The sequence below is a fragment of the Neovison vison genome, chromosome 9 (assembly GCF_020171115.1).
Source record: "Neovison vison isolate M4711 chromosome 9, ASM_NN_V1, whole genome shotgun sequence".
NCBI lineage: Eukaryota > Metazoa > Chordata > Mammalia > Carnivora > Mustelidae > Neogale > Neogale vison.
In genome coordinates, this window is record NC_058099.1 from 75,658,694 (window position 1) to 75,671,254 (window position 12,561).

Below are 12,561 nucleotides of genomic sequence, written 5' to 3' on the forward strand. Positions count from 1 at the left end.
GAGCCCCATCCTTGCTCAGGCCCGCGCATGCCCCTCCCTCCCACCAGCGCGTGCCCACACGGCCCGCGCGCACGCGCATTCTGCCCTCCCTCTGCCCGGCGCGCGCTAGCCCGCTGGCCCCGGGCGTGCGGTGGGCGGGGCGCCGCGCTGACGTTGCTCGGGATGCGGGCAGGTTCCGCCGCCGCCGCCGCCGCCGCCTCAGCCTCAGCCTCCGCTGCCTCCGCCTCGCCTGCCACCGGGGTTTGTATGAAAACACCGGGCGGCGGGCGGCGAGGAGTCCGCCGTTCTTCCAGAGAGCAGCCGCTGGCGCTGCCGACGCCGAGCCTGGTGCTGCGGCTCTGCTCAGTCTTTGCCAGCGCCCCGTCCTGAGCCGGTGAGCGCCCCGCCACCGTCCGTGCGTCCGGGCCGGCCCCCTCTCGGCTGCGGCTTTCCCGCCCGCTGCCCTCTGCTCTCTCCCGGCCGCGGCAGAAGCGGGAAGGAGCGACCCCGGGCCCGCCGCGGTCTGCGTTCTGGGACCCCGCCGCCCCTCACCTGACAGGTTGTGTAACGCGTGTCTCGGGGGGAGTGGACCCGAGCTGGAGGGAAACCCTTGATGGCTAGGGGCTTTGGTTGGTTTTTGGAAAACGCCCCACCCCGTCCCCACCTGCGGGCACTCGGTGGCCCCCGCCTCAATCCCAGGCGGAGGGTCGCCGACGCAGTTTTCCGGCAGAGGCAGCCCCGGTGCCCTGCCCTTTCCCTGGGGCCGGGAGCGGCGGTCGCCGCGTTGCAGCGCAGAGCAGAGCCGAGGGGCGGCGGGCCGGGGGCGGGCGCGCGCCCTGCCTCCCCACCCACCCTGGCACCCACCGTCTAGGTGCGCCTTGCTTTGCAGTGGGGCTGGTGTTGTGTGATTTCGGCGGTGGCTAGGTTTGCTTCCTTTCACGGGGTGGTTTGGCCTGAAGTGTGTTCTCTGTTTACAACTTGTCGCCTTTTGGGTTTGGTTTGAACCTGAATCAGATCGCCCTAGATGACAGTGCAGAGTTTCCTTACAGCCTGCCTTCCTGAGTTGCGGGCTCTTCATTGCAAGTATTCAAGGACTTCTGCAACCCCCGTGCAAAGGCTTGTCTCTACTGTTGTTTTCCGCTTGTGCCGGTTAAGCCTCTTATTAGTACTAGTGCTAGTATTCGTACTAGTGCAGTTTTGAATCGGTTGGTTTCCTGGGCATTTACTCATTTTACAGTGGAGTTTTTATACACCCTAGCATAATCGATATGAATGTTGATAATTTCAAGGCCATTTCTTGTTTTAACATGGCTTGCTCAATTCAGTGCTTGAAGGTCCAGCGCTGCTGATGACCTAATGTGTTGTAACACTTACCGGATTTTTTTTTTTTTTTTTTTTGGCAATGTTAATTCCTTGTGGGTATTTTGTTTTTCTTTAGGTGTTGAAAATTGTGGCAGTGTTTAATTATAATGCATGACAGTTTTCAGTAAGAAAGGACATGAACAGTCTTCTTGATCACTCATTTTCACTTTTATGCCCATGTTGTAATCTTTAAATCGAGCTGTAAATCTGTAAATCGAGTTATATCACTTTCTTTAGTAACCTCTGAATTCTTCTTATAAATTGTCTTTTTTCCTGAGAAAACTAGAAAGTTATTTTTGTAATAGTGTAGTGGAATGTGTTCAGTTCAGTAAGCTGAAAAGTAGTAGTTTATTTAAGGCACTTTAAATAGTACCTATTTCAAAACATGTGCCAAATACTAATCAAAACCAAACAAAACCCTGGGAGATGTGTAAGTATTTACTATAATTGCTGTCATTAGTCCTGTAATTGCTGTGAGATAGCCATGTCTTATCTACTGCTTATTTTCTCATTGTGATATGACTTCTTTAGTTTCTTACTCCACCTGGCTTGAGTTAGGTTCTGCAGTGAAGCTATAGATTCATTTTTAATGACCTCAAAACTCTGCCTTAATTGCTTCTACACTTAGCACTGCAGTCTTACCCTGAACTTTGAAATGAAGGGGATGGACTTGGAGTTCCTCTGCGGAATATTTAAGTGTTTTAATGTAATTTAAGCTTTTGTAGAAGCAATTTTTATGAAGCTTTCCCCGTTGACTTGCATTGAGGCATTATTCTCTTTGAAACAGATTAGCTGGACTATTATATAATAATGTTTTTTTAATCTCCAACAGCAGAGGGAAAAGAGATAGAAGACTTTTGAAATTATCTAATTTGTATCAGATTCTACATTTTGGAGTTTTCACTAAATCTCCACAGTGTTCATCTTCCAAAATGTACTCTTGCTTAAGGTCCTTTGGTACCTGGAAGTTGAACAGTCTATCAGTAGTTATGGATGAAACTGTGAGAGAGCTCTCTGCAAGTTGGGAGCCTTCCTTAGGTGGTGGCTCTTGATGTGAATGACAGAAGTTGTTTAGAGTGAACACGCACTTTTAAATTTTATCTGTTGTTCTTAATTACTTACTGTGCCTTTGTAGTGTAGTGTAGTGCCTAGGAAGTTGGGTTTCATAGCCTGGGTTTGAATCCTGGCTTTGCTTGAGGCAAGTTACTTATCCTCTTTGTGCTTCAGTTTTCTCAGTTCCAAAAATGGAGCAATAATGGTTATGCCCTGAAGATCTTGAATATTAAATGCACATAAAGTGCTTAGCGCACAGTGCCTGGCATGTAGTAATCTTTCAGTAAATATTACTGCTATTGCTTTTCCTCACTCTTCCAAGGGATCTAGTAAGCTGAAGTAGGACTTAAGGTTGATGGAGCATTATTACTGTAGAATAATTCCATAGTGACCCATTTGCTCCTTTGGGGCTAAATAAGAACTTAGTCTCACTATCTTGCCTTGGAAGCATGTAATTTAGTTTTAAATAGAACAGCTAGACCCTGAGCTGTGTGCCCTGCGATGCTGCTGGAGAGGTGCTGAAGTATCCCTGTTTGTCCCTTCTGACAGAACCTTGGATTGTCTCCCTCTTGGTGGTCATGACTGCTATTTTAATCACCTGTTTTTGACTTTGCGATGGTGTGTTTCTTTGACTGTGATGTGCTGCTATCAAAAATATTATCTAACTATTAATAGGTGTACATGAGTTTATCTGATCAAGATACTGCATGATGTTTCCAGGACATACAAAATCACTTTCATCTGTGCATTCTTTTATTTTCTTCTTTATTGGTGTTAGAGAGTGAGGTTGGTTTTGATTTGACATTGTATTCCTTTTCAGCTTTCATGTAATTTTTCTAGGAAGGTTTTTTAAAAAAATTAATGATTTTATGTACTTAACTGTTCTTTGTTTGCAAGGATCTCATATTAATACTCAGTTCTTTAAATCAGTTGTTTTCAAACTTCTGATTTCAGACCTTTTCCATTCTTAAGAGTTACTGAGCACCCCAGAGAGCTTTTGTTGATTATGTCTGTAGTTATTGTCTTATAATTAAAAAGATATGTGTAACTTTTATTAATTTACTTATATGTGACAGTAATATGTTAATGTAAACATTTTTATTGAAAAATAAGTATTTTCAAAATGAATAAGGCAGTGAGAAGAGTGGTTTTGTTTTACTTTTTTCTCTAATGTCTAGTTTAATAGGAACATCTGGATTCTTCTGTCTACTCCAGCATTTAGTCTTTTGCAGTGTTTTTTGGTTTGAAGTATATAGAATGACAAATCCTGCCTTACATAGCTAATGGCTGGAAAAGAGAGGGAGGCATTTTAATAGCCTTTTCAGATAATAATGGATTTTCTTGTTTGGTACTACATCACAGCTCAACATGTGTTGGTTTTTTAGTTATTTGTAGTGTGGAATCTGAGATCATGTCAATGGACTTTTTCCATAGTGTTACCTTAAAATCGATTGGTCTGAACTTTGAATGGATCTTGCATAACTATGCCCGAATTTGTAACATCATGCTGTGGTCCTTTTAAAGTATTGGCTCAGTTATGCAGATCTTCCAAATGTTGACACATTTCATATGTTATTAAAAAATCACATTTGTTAATATCACCACTTATCAGAAATAAATTATTGGGAAGCTGTCCAGCTCATGATATGATTGATGGTGGATATGAGTTTTCCAGAAATTTGATTTTTGCTTGAAAGCACAAATTTTATCATTGGCAAGAAATATGACTGCCAGTTGTTTCCTAGAAGTGACAAACAGATTTTGTTCATCTCTGAGAGAACCTCTGCCAGAATACGTAAGTGTGAATAATCGTAGTCATTCTTTCAAGTAAAAATGGTGTTTTATGAAAAAAAGAGACTAGTTTCAGCCCTTAGTTCAGTCACGTGAGTACTTTACCTTGAGACAGCCATCAACTATTGTAATTCAGTATGTGGCCAGAAATGCTTCATGTGTACTTACCATTTTGTCACATAGGATATTTAAAAAGATGTAAAAGTATATATTCAGGGGCTGAGAATATAAAATTAATCTTTACTGTTTTTTTGGAAATATTTTATTTATTTGAGAGAGAGAGAGCAAGAGAGAGAGAGAGCAAGCATGCACTCACAAGCAGGGGGAGGGGCAGAGAGAGAGAGAGAATCAGACACCCCACCTGGTAGGGAGCCCAGCATCAGGCTGGATCCCAGGATCCTGGGATCGTGATCTGAGCTGAAGGGTTGCTTAACCAACTGAGCCACCCAGGTGCTCCCTGAAGGACATTCTTAAGTGAAGAAGGCTTTTTTTTTTTTTTTTTTTTTTTAATAGCGACTGGTACTTGATGGTGAAAAATATAATGACTAATAGTGCAGTTTGTTGCCAGTACCATAAGTTGTTCCAAGATGCCCGAAATGTTATACATCATTGCTTTTGTACCATTAGTATAAATGTATACAGTTAAAAAGGTTAATGATATTTTAGTGTTACTATGAAAATAGTTTTGACCTTGTGGACCCCCTGAAAAGGTATCAGGTGCTGAGGGGACCATGGACCACATTTTGAGGACTTCTGGTATAAATCAGCTGATTCCTACCCAACTTTGATAAGGAAGGGAAGTGGTGGTGACAATCACTAGTCTGTTTTTGCTTCAGACTTTTGGTCCCCAGTAAAGACTGTCTTAATTTTTTTTTTTTTAAAGGCCCAATAGAAGTTATTTACAGAAAGTTCAGGGTTCTTGAGATTTCTTTCGGTCATGTGCTGATACGGGGCAACTATAGTATTAGTATTATATAGTAGTATAGTAGAGCTACAGTACTAGTAATCTGAAATTAGATGATCTACAAACAAAAAGATTTGGGAGTACGTATCCACACAAATGTTCAAATCTAATATGGGGGGGTTGCATATTAGACAAATAGTGAAGGCACAGTGTGAAAAGCTCAACTGGTACTGAGCTCTTAAGCTAAAATAAGCATTTTAGCTTCCCTTCTTAATCTCTGTTCATTTCTTACCTAATTCATGCTGAGGATGAACCATCCTAAGGAGAGGTACCCAGCACTTGCTGTCCTTGCCTCACATCCTACCTTAGGGAGAAAATGATTTAAGATTACGAAGATTCTAAGGGTATAGGTAAAATGGGGAAATAAAAGTAATAAGGTTTGTGAGGATTTATGACGGAATAACGGTAATAAAATTGTGAACACTGCCTACATATAATGAGTTCAATGAATTGAAAAGGATACTACTTTTGATGATAATTCTCCAGATTTATTAATTTGTTGCAGGCACAGTTTCTAGTTGCATGTAGGTAGAAGTGATAATGGGTAATGCAAGATAACAAACCTCCGTGATGAGCTTCTCTATTTGCAAAGTAAGAGAATTTGACTCCCAGATGATCTTTGAAGCTTCCTACAACTCTAGAAGTCTGGATTTTTTTCTTTGCCTGTTGAGAATGTATTTTTCATTTGTTAATTTTATTTTACCAATTATAATTTGTGTTTTCATTTAAAACTTTTTTTCCCCAATTCTTAACATTGATTTATATTCATATTTTTGGTTCATATTTTGATTTTTAAAAATTTACTTTTAAAATTATGGCTGTATATATAGAATATAAAAATTACCATTTAAAACATTTTTAAGTGTTTAGTTTATTAGCATTAAGATGGTTGTGCAACCATCACACTGTCCATCTTCAGATCTTTTTGTCTTGAGGAACTGAAACTTTGTATCCATTAAGCAATAACTCCTCATTTTCTTCTTCCTGTAGCCCTTGACAATCACCATTCTACTTTCTGTCTTTATGAATTTGATGGCTTTAAGTACCTTTTATGAGTAGAATCATAGTATTTGCCCTTTTGTGACTGGCTGTTTCATTTAGCATTGTCTTCAAGATTCATCAGAATTTCTTTCTTTTTAGGGCTGAATAATGTTCCATTGTTTATATATACTACATCATCTGTCATTGCGCCCTTGGGCTGTTTCAGTAACCTTTGGCCATTGTGACTAACACTGCTTTGTACATGGGTGTACAAATACTTCTTCAAGACCCTGCTTTCAGTTCTTTTGGGTACATATTCAGAAGTGGAATTGCTGGGTCATATGGTAATTCTATTTTAAGTTCCTGTGTCACAACCCTACTGTTTGCATAGCAGCTGCACCATATTACATTCATACCAACAGTGTATGAGGGTTCCAGTTTCTCCACATCCTTGTAAACATTTGTTTCCTGTGTTATTGGTCTTTCTCTTGGGCGGGGGCTGGGTGGGAGGTGGGGTGGTTTGTGCAGTCATTCTAATGGGTGTGACATGGTAGGTATCACATGGTGGTTTTGATTTGCTTTCATGCTGCCGAATTTGGTTTGCTGCTATTTTGTACATCAGTGATCAGAAAGGATATTGATCTGTAGTTTTCTTGTAATGTCTCTGTTCGGCTTTGGTATCAGGGCAGTGTTGGCCTCATAGTATTAGTTAGGGAGTATTCTCTTAAGTTATTTGGAAGAATTAGGATTGATGTTCTTTAAATGTTTTGTATAATTCACTAGTGAAACAATCAAATCTGGGGCTTTTCTTTTTGGAAGGTTTTTGATTACTCATCCAGTCTCCTTAATAGTTAGGAATTTATTCAGATTTTCTGTTTCTTTTTGTTCAGTTTTGGTACGTTTTGTGTGTATAGGAATTTGTCAATTTCATTTAGGTTCTCAGTTTGTTTGGTGCACAATTTTTCATACTATTCACTTAAAATCCTTTATATTTATGTAGAATCAGTGGCAGTGTCTTCACATGCTTTCCTGATTTTAATAATCTGAGTCTTCTGTTTTTTTCTTATGTTTAATAAAAGTTTATTAATTTCATTTATCTTTTTTTTTTTAAAGATTTTTATTTATTTATTTGACAGAGAGAGATTACAAGTAGGCAGAGAGGCAGGCAGAGAGAGAGAGGAGGAGGAAGCAGGCTCCCTGCTGAGCAGAGAGCCCGATGTGGGACTCGATCCCAGGACCCTGAGATCATGACCTGAGCCGAAGGCAGTGGCTTAACCCACTGAGCCACCCAGGCGCCCCTTCATTTATCTTTTTAAAGAACCAATTTTTTTATTTGATAATTTTCTCTATTTTTCTATTCTCTATTTTATTTATCTCTGCTCTAATTATTATTTTTTTCATTCTACTAGCTTTGTGTTCTGCTTTTTCTAGTTCCTTAATTTGTAAAGTTAGGTTGTTCATTTGAGATCTTTATTTATTTTTTGAATTTATTTGAGATAGAGAGAGAGTGAGAGCGAGAGCAAGGGATGGGATGAGCAGGGGAGAGGGAGAGGGAGCCTGATGCCTGGCTCCATCGCAGGACCCTGGGATCATGACTGAGCCTAAGGCTGATGCTTAACCGACTGAGACACCCAGGTGCACGCCGACCCTTTTTAAAAATTTACTTTTTTTTTTTTTTTTTTAAATGTAAGTGTTTATAGTTGTAAACTAACTTCCTAGCACTGCTTTCTCTGCATCCCATAAATTTTGGTATGTTTTATTTTCATTTGTCTCATTTACCTTGATTTTTTCTTTGACCTGTGATTAAGGAGTATGTTTAATTTCCACAAATTTGTGAATTTTCCAGTTTTCTTTTTCTTATTTATTTCTAACTTCATTCTGTTGTGGTTGGAGAAGATACTTTGTATAATACCTATCTCTTAGAATCTGTTGAGACCTAATTTGTGGCCTAAAAGATGATCTATCCTGGAGAATGTCCCATGTGCATTTGAGAAGAACATACATATTCTGTTGTTTGGTAGCGTTTTATATCCTACTGTTGGTCATATAAACAATAGTTGGTTTATAGTGTTGTTCAGGTCCTCTGTTTACTTATTTGTCTTATGTCTGGTTGTTCTATTTATTACTGACAGTGGGTATTGAAGTCCCCAACAATTACTGTAAAACTATTTTTCCCTTTAATTTTGTCAATTTTTGCTTATTGTATTTTGGTGCTCTGTTATTAGGTATGTGAATGTTTGTAATTATTATATCTTCTTGCCCTCTTGAACCATTTATTAATAATTAGTGTCCTCCTTTGTCTCTTGTAATCTTTTAAAATTTGAAGTTATTTTGTCTGATGTTAGTATAGCTACCCCTTATTGCTTTTGGTTATTATTTGCATGGAATATCTTTTTCTGTCTTTTTACTTTCAACCTATTTGTGCCTTTATATCTAAATGAGTTTCTTGTAGAGAACAAATTTTTTGGATTGTATTTTTAAATCCATTTGCCATTTTCTGTCTTTTCATTGGAGATTTTAATCCGTTTACATTTGCAGTGATTACTGGTAAGGAGGAGCTTTTATCATTTTGCTATTTTTTATATGCCTTATGACTTTTTGAGTTCCTCATATTCTGTATATTTGATTTTTGTTGGAGCTGACTTTGGCTGTGATACTTAAAAAACGAACCATTTTGATGAGTCAGTCATAGGTTAGGGACAAGGAAAATGTGTGTTTCAAGGCAAGAATTTTAATTTCAGATATCACCTATTTGATATTTGATACTTAGAAAATTTGGCATTTGTTTAAGTCTAAAAATAGTTGGAATCTGAGCTGAGGGAAGCATCATATTAAATAAATTATTACTGTTAGTTAGAGCGAAGTATGGTGCAATTCTTTTCCCCCAACAGTAAAACCTTATTATATGTAATATAATTAAAACATCTCATAGCAAATTAGACCTTCCGTAAGTGCTGAAACATCTTTGTGGCATAGTGTGTGAACTATCCAAACTTGTGTTTTTAATGAGGATGCCTGATGAAGAAAGGTAAAAGGTATAATTTTTACAGGTTTACTTTTACCCACAGTTTTTTGGTAAAATTAGTGATAATGTAGGTGAAATAAAGTTGCCTGTTTGCAGATTGGGTTAAAACATTCATAAACTACAGTTGACCCATAACATGGGTTTCAACTGTGTGAGTCTACTTATGCACAGACTTTTTTGATTAATACAGTACTGTAAACATATTTTCTGTTCCATACGATTTTATTAATATTTTTTAGCTTACTGTATTATAAGAATCCAGTATATAATACATTGAATGCAAAATGTGTATTACGTTATTGTGACAGTACAGTATATAATATATACAACACAAAATATGTGTTATTGTTTACATTATTGTTAAGATTTCTGATCAATAGTAGGCTGTTCATAGTTAAATTTGTGGGGAGTCAAAAATTTTATGTGGATTTTTGAGTGCCTCGGGGTCTGTGTTTGCCCCAATCCTGTGTTGTGAATGACACATGAATAAGGTAACTGGATGAAAATGTATACCTCAGTAATAGTAATTTAGAGTAAGATAATGCTTATGGATGTAAAGATTAGTAGTATATATATAATTCTAGTTCAAGCCATCTTTAAATATATAAAAGTCAACTCATATAAATTCTTTCCTCCCACTTAGGGAAATGTATACTGTGAATTTTTATGTATAGCACAGAAAGGTTTTTTTATTTGTTTTTTTTAAAGATTTTATTAATTTGACAGAGAGAGACAGCAAGAGAGGGAATACAAGCAGGGGGAGTGGGAGAGGGAGAAGCAGGCTTCCCGTGGAGCAGGGAGCCCTACGTGGGGCTCTACCCCAGGACCCCAGGATCATGACCTGAGCCAAAGGCAGACTGCTTAAGGACTGTGCCACACAGGCGCCAGTGTTTTTTGTTTTTGTTTTTGTTTTTTTAGTCTCTGCTGGATGAATAACTTAGAATACATTTTCTAAAGACCCAGGTGGGTCAATAGTTTTGCTTTAGTGTAAAAGGATTTATTTTATTATGGGAATTAGGTGCTGAACTACAGAGGGTATAAACCCTTGACCCTAATTTAAGGATGGGTTGAATTAGAAGGTTCTAGCAGAGACTAAGTTCTTGTTTTTGTTTTCTTTTTAACAGTTTTATTGAGCTAGAACTCACATACTGTCAATTTTCACTTTATAATATGCAGTTCACTGCCCTTTAGTACATTCACAGAGTTGTGCAACTGATGTAGTTTTTGGAATGTTGGTGTTGGTGGGGTCTGGAGTTGATGTCCAAGAAAGAATTCTTGACATGTGTCTTTGGTGCACAATGGTGGTTTTATTAAAGCTCAGGGACAGGACCCATGGGCTGAATGAATTGCTGCTGCTACCTGCTTTGGCTCCCTGCTGTGGCTCCCTGATGCCCTGGGGGATTGGGAGGAGCAGCTGATTATACACCTTAGGGTTGTGGGGGAAGTAAAGATGAGGGAAGTTCCAAAATGACTTTCGTAGGCTGAAGAAGACTCACAGAATCTTGGAGGAATCTTATATTCTGCCTATCCCAAGTATTTGTCAGTGGGCTGCCGGTTATAATTATAATTACAATTTTATTTACATTTCCTTCTACCTTTGTTTCCCACGTCACAACTATAACCACAGTGAATTTTAGAACATTTTTATTACCCCCAAAAGAAACTCCACATCCTTCTAGTATGTCCCCTCCTCCATGCCATTCTTTTCTAGTCCTAGTAACCATTAATCTACTTTCTGTCTCTATAGATTTACCTGTTCTGGGTATTTCATATAAATGGCATTTTATACTATTATATAAAGTGGAATCATATAATGATGTGGTCTTTCATGATTTGCTTCTTTTACTTAGCATAAGCATTTTTAAAGTTTATTCATGTAGTACATATCAGTACTGTTTCTTTTTATCACTGAATAATATTGTATTGTATGGCTATACCACATTTTATCTATCCATTCATTGGTTGGTGGATATTTGGGTTATTCCCACTTTTTGGTTATGAATAATGCTGCTGTGAAATTTGTGTACAAATATTTGTGTGGATAGAAGTTTTCATTTCTTTGGGTATATACTTAGAAATGAAATAGCTGAGTCACACAGTCACTTTATATTTAACCTTTTGAGGACCTGCTGGATTGTTTTCAAAGCAGCTGTACCATTTTACACTGCCATCAGCAATGTATGAGGGTTCTAGTTTCTCACATTCTTGCTAAAGCTTGTTATTGTCTGTATTTTTTTTATTATAGCCATTCTAGTGGGTGTGGAGTGGTAACTCATTGCAGGTTAAGTTTTTAAATAGTGATTAAGCATAACAGAAGTGATAATACTCTAAGATGGAGTTAATATTACAATTAAAATATTTAATAGGCTGACCTAGGAAGATAATCATCAGAAGCCATTCTTTTTTTTTTTTTTAAAGATTTTATTTATTTATTTGACAGAGAGAGATTACAAGTAGGCAGAGAGGCAGGCAGAGAGAGAGAGGAGGAAGCAGGCTCCCTGCTGAGCAGAGAGCCCGATGCGGGACTCGATCCCAGGACCCTGAGATCATGACCTGAGCCGAAGGCAGCGGCTTAACCCACTGAGCCACCCAGGCGCCCCATCAGAAGCCATTCTTAATCCTGGCTATGCATAATTATTATCACTGACTAATTAAAAAAATGATGTCATAGATTAATCTCTGAAGGCATTGTATGATTTTTTTTCCCACGAAATTCTTTATTGAAAAAGAAAATTGAAGTCTGAGTTGCGGAGAACAGAATTCACTCTAGATACCTTAAGCAGAGAGGGTTTATTTATTTTAGTATACTAAATAATTTAAAGAGTTGTTGGGATGTACCAGTCTGGGTCCAGTCAGGAAATAGAAACCACATGGTAATTTAACAGGGAAAAATTAATGCAAAAATATTTTGGCTATAACAGGGATTAGATAATTGAAGGCTTTATCAGCAAGAAATAAAGATAGCTCTAAATAGAGGAATAGCTGTTAGGGAGACCAGTTATTACCCCCAGGGCTGAGATAGAGTGAGCCCCTCCCTCCCCTGAAGACTTGGTGGAAAGGGCAAGGTCAAGGTCAGAAGGGGCAAGGTCAAGGCAAGTAGGTGTGGTGTGACCCTAGTGGAATTTGCTAAGGATTTGCTCTCTAGGGTACCAGGGAAGGCTGTTTATAGGGAGATATCTCACCAGAGGCACCCTGCTACAGAACAGCTTAGACTCCTGTTGGAGAAGCTGCATGTGCTGCAGGAGCCCGGTGCTATAGAAGCCGTCCTCGTTGCAGGGATGGGTCCCAGAGAGGCCTTGCCTGCTGCAGCCGTGAACACCCTGAAGCCAGGAAGCAAAAGCCTTTTCCTCTGCAGTGTCTTTCCAATGCCCTCTTGATAAAGCTTAATATCTTGCCAGCTGGCTAG

At 38.9% G+C, this 12,561-nt stretch overlaps 1 protein-coding gene across 1 annotated transcript in view; it reads left to right on the forward strand.

Annotated features, from left to right (window-relative positions):
- Window positions 1-217: 217 nt before the first annotated feature.
- The window catches only part of AGTPBP1 (ATP/GTP binding carboxypeptidase 1), a 159,879-nt gene continuing 147,535 nt past the window's right edge, over window positions 218-12,561 (forward strand). The window contains exon 1 of the mRNA XM_044265785.1: window positions 218-373. The gene's annotated coding sequence lies outside the window, so the exon portion shown is untranslated. The remainder of the gene's footprint in view (window positions 374-12,561) is intronic.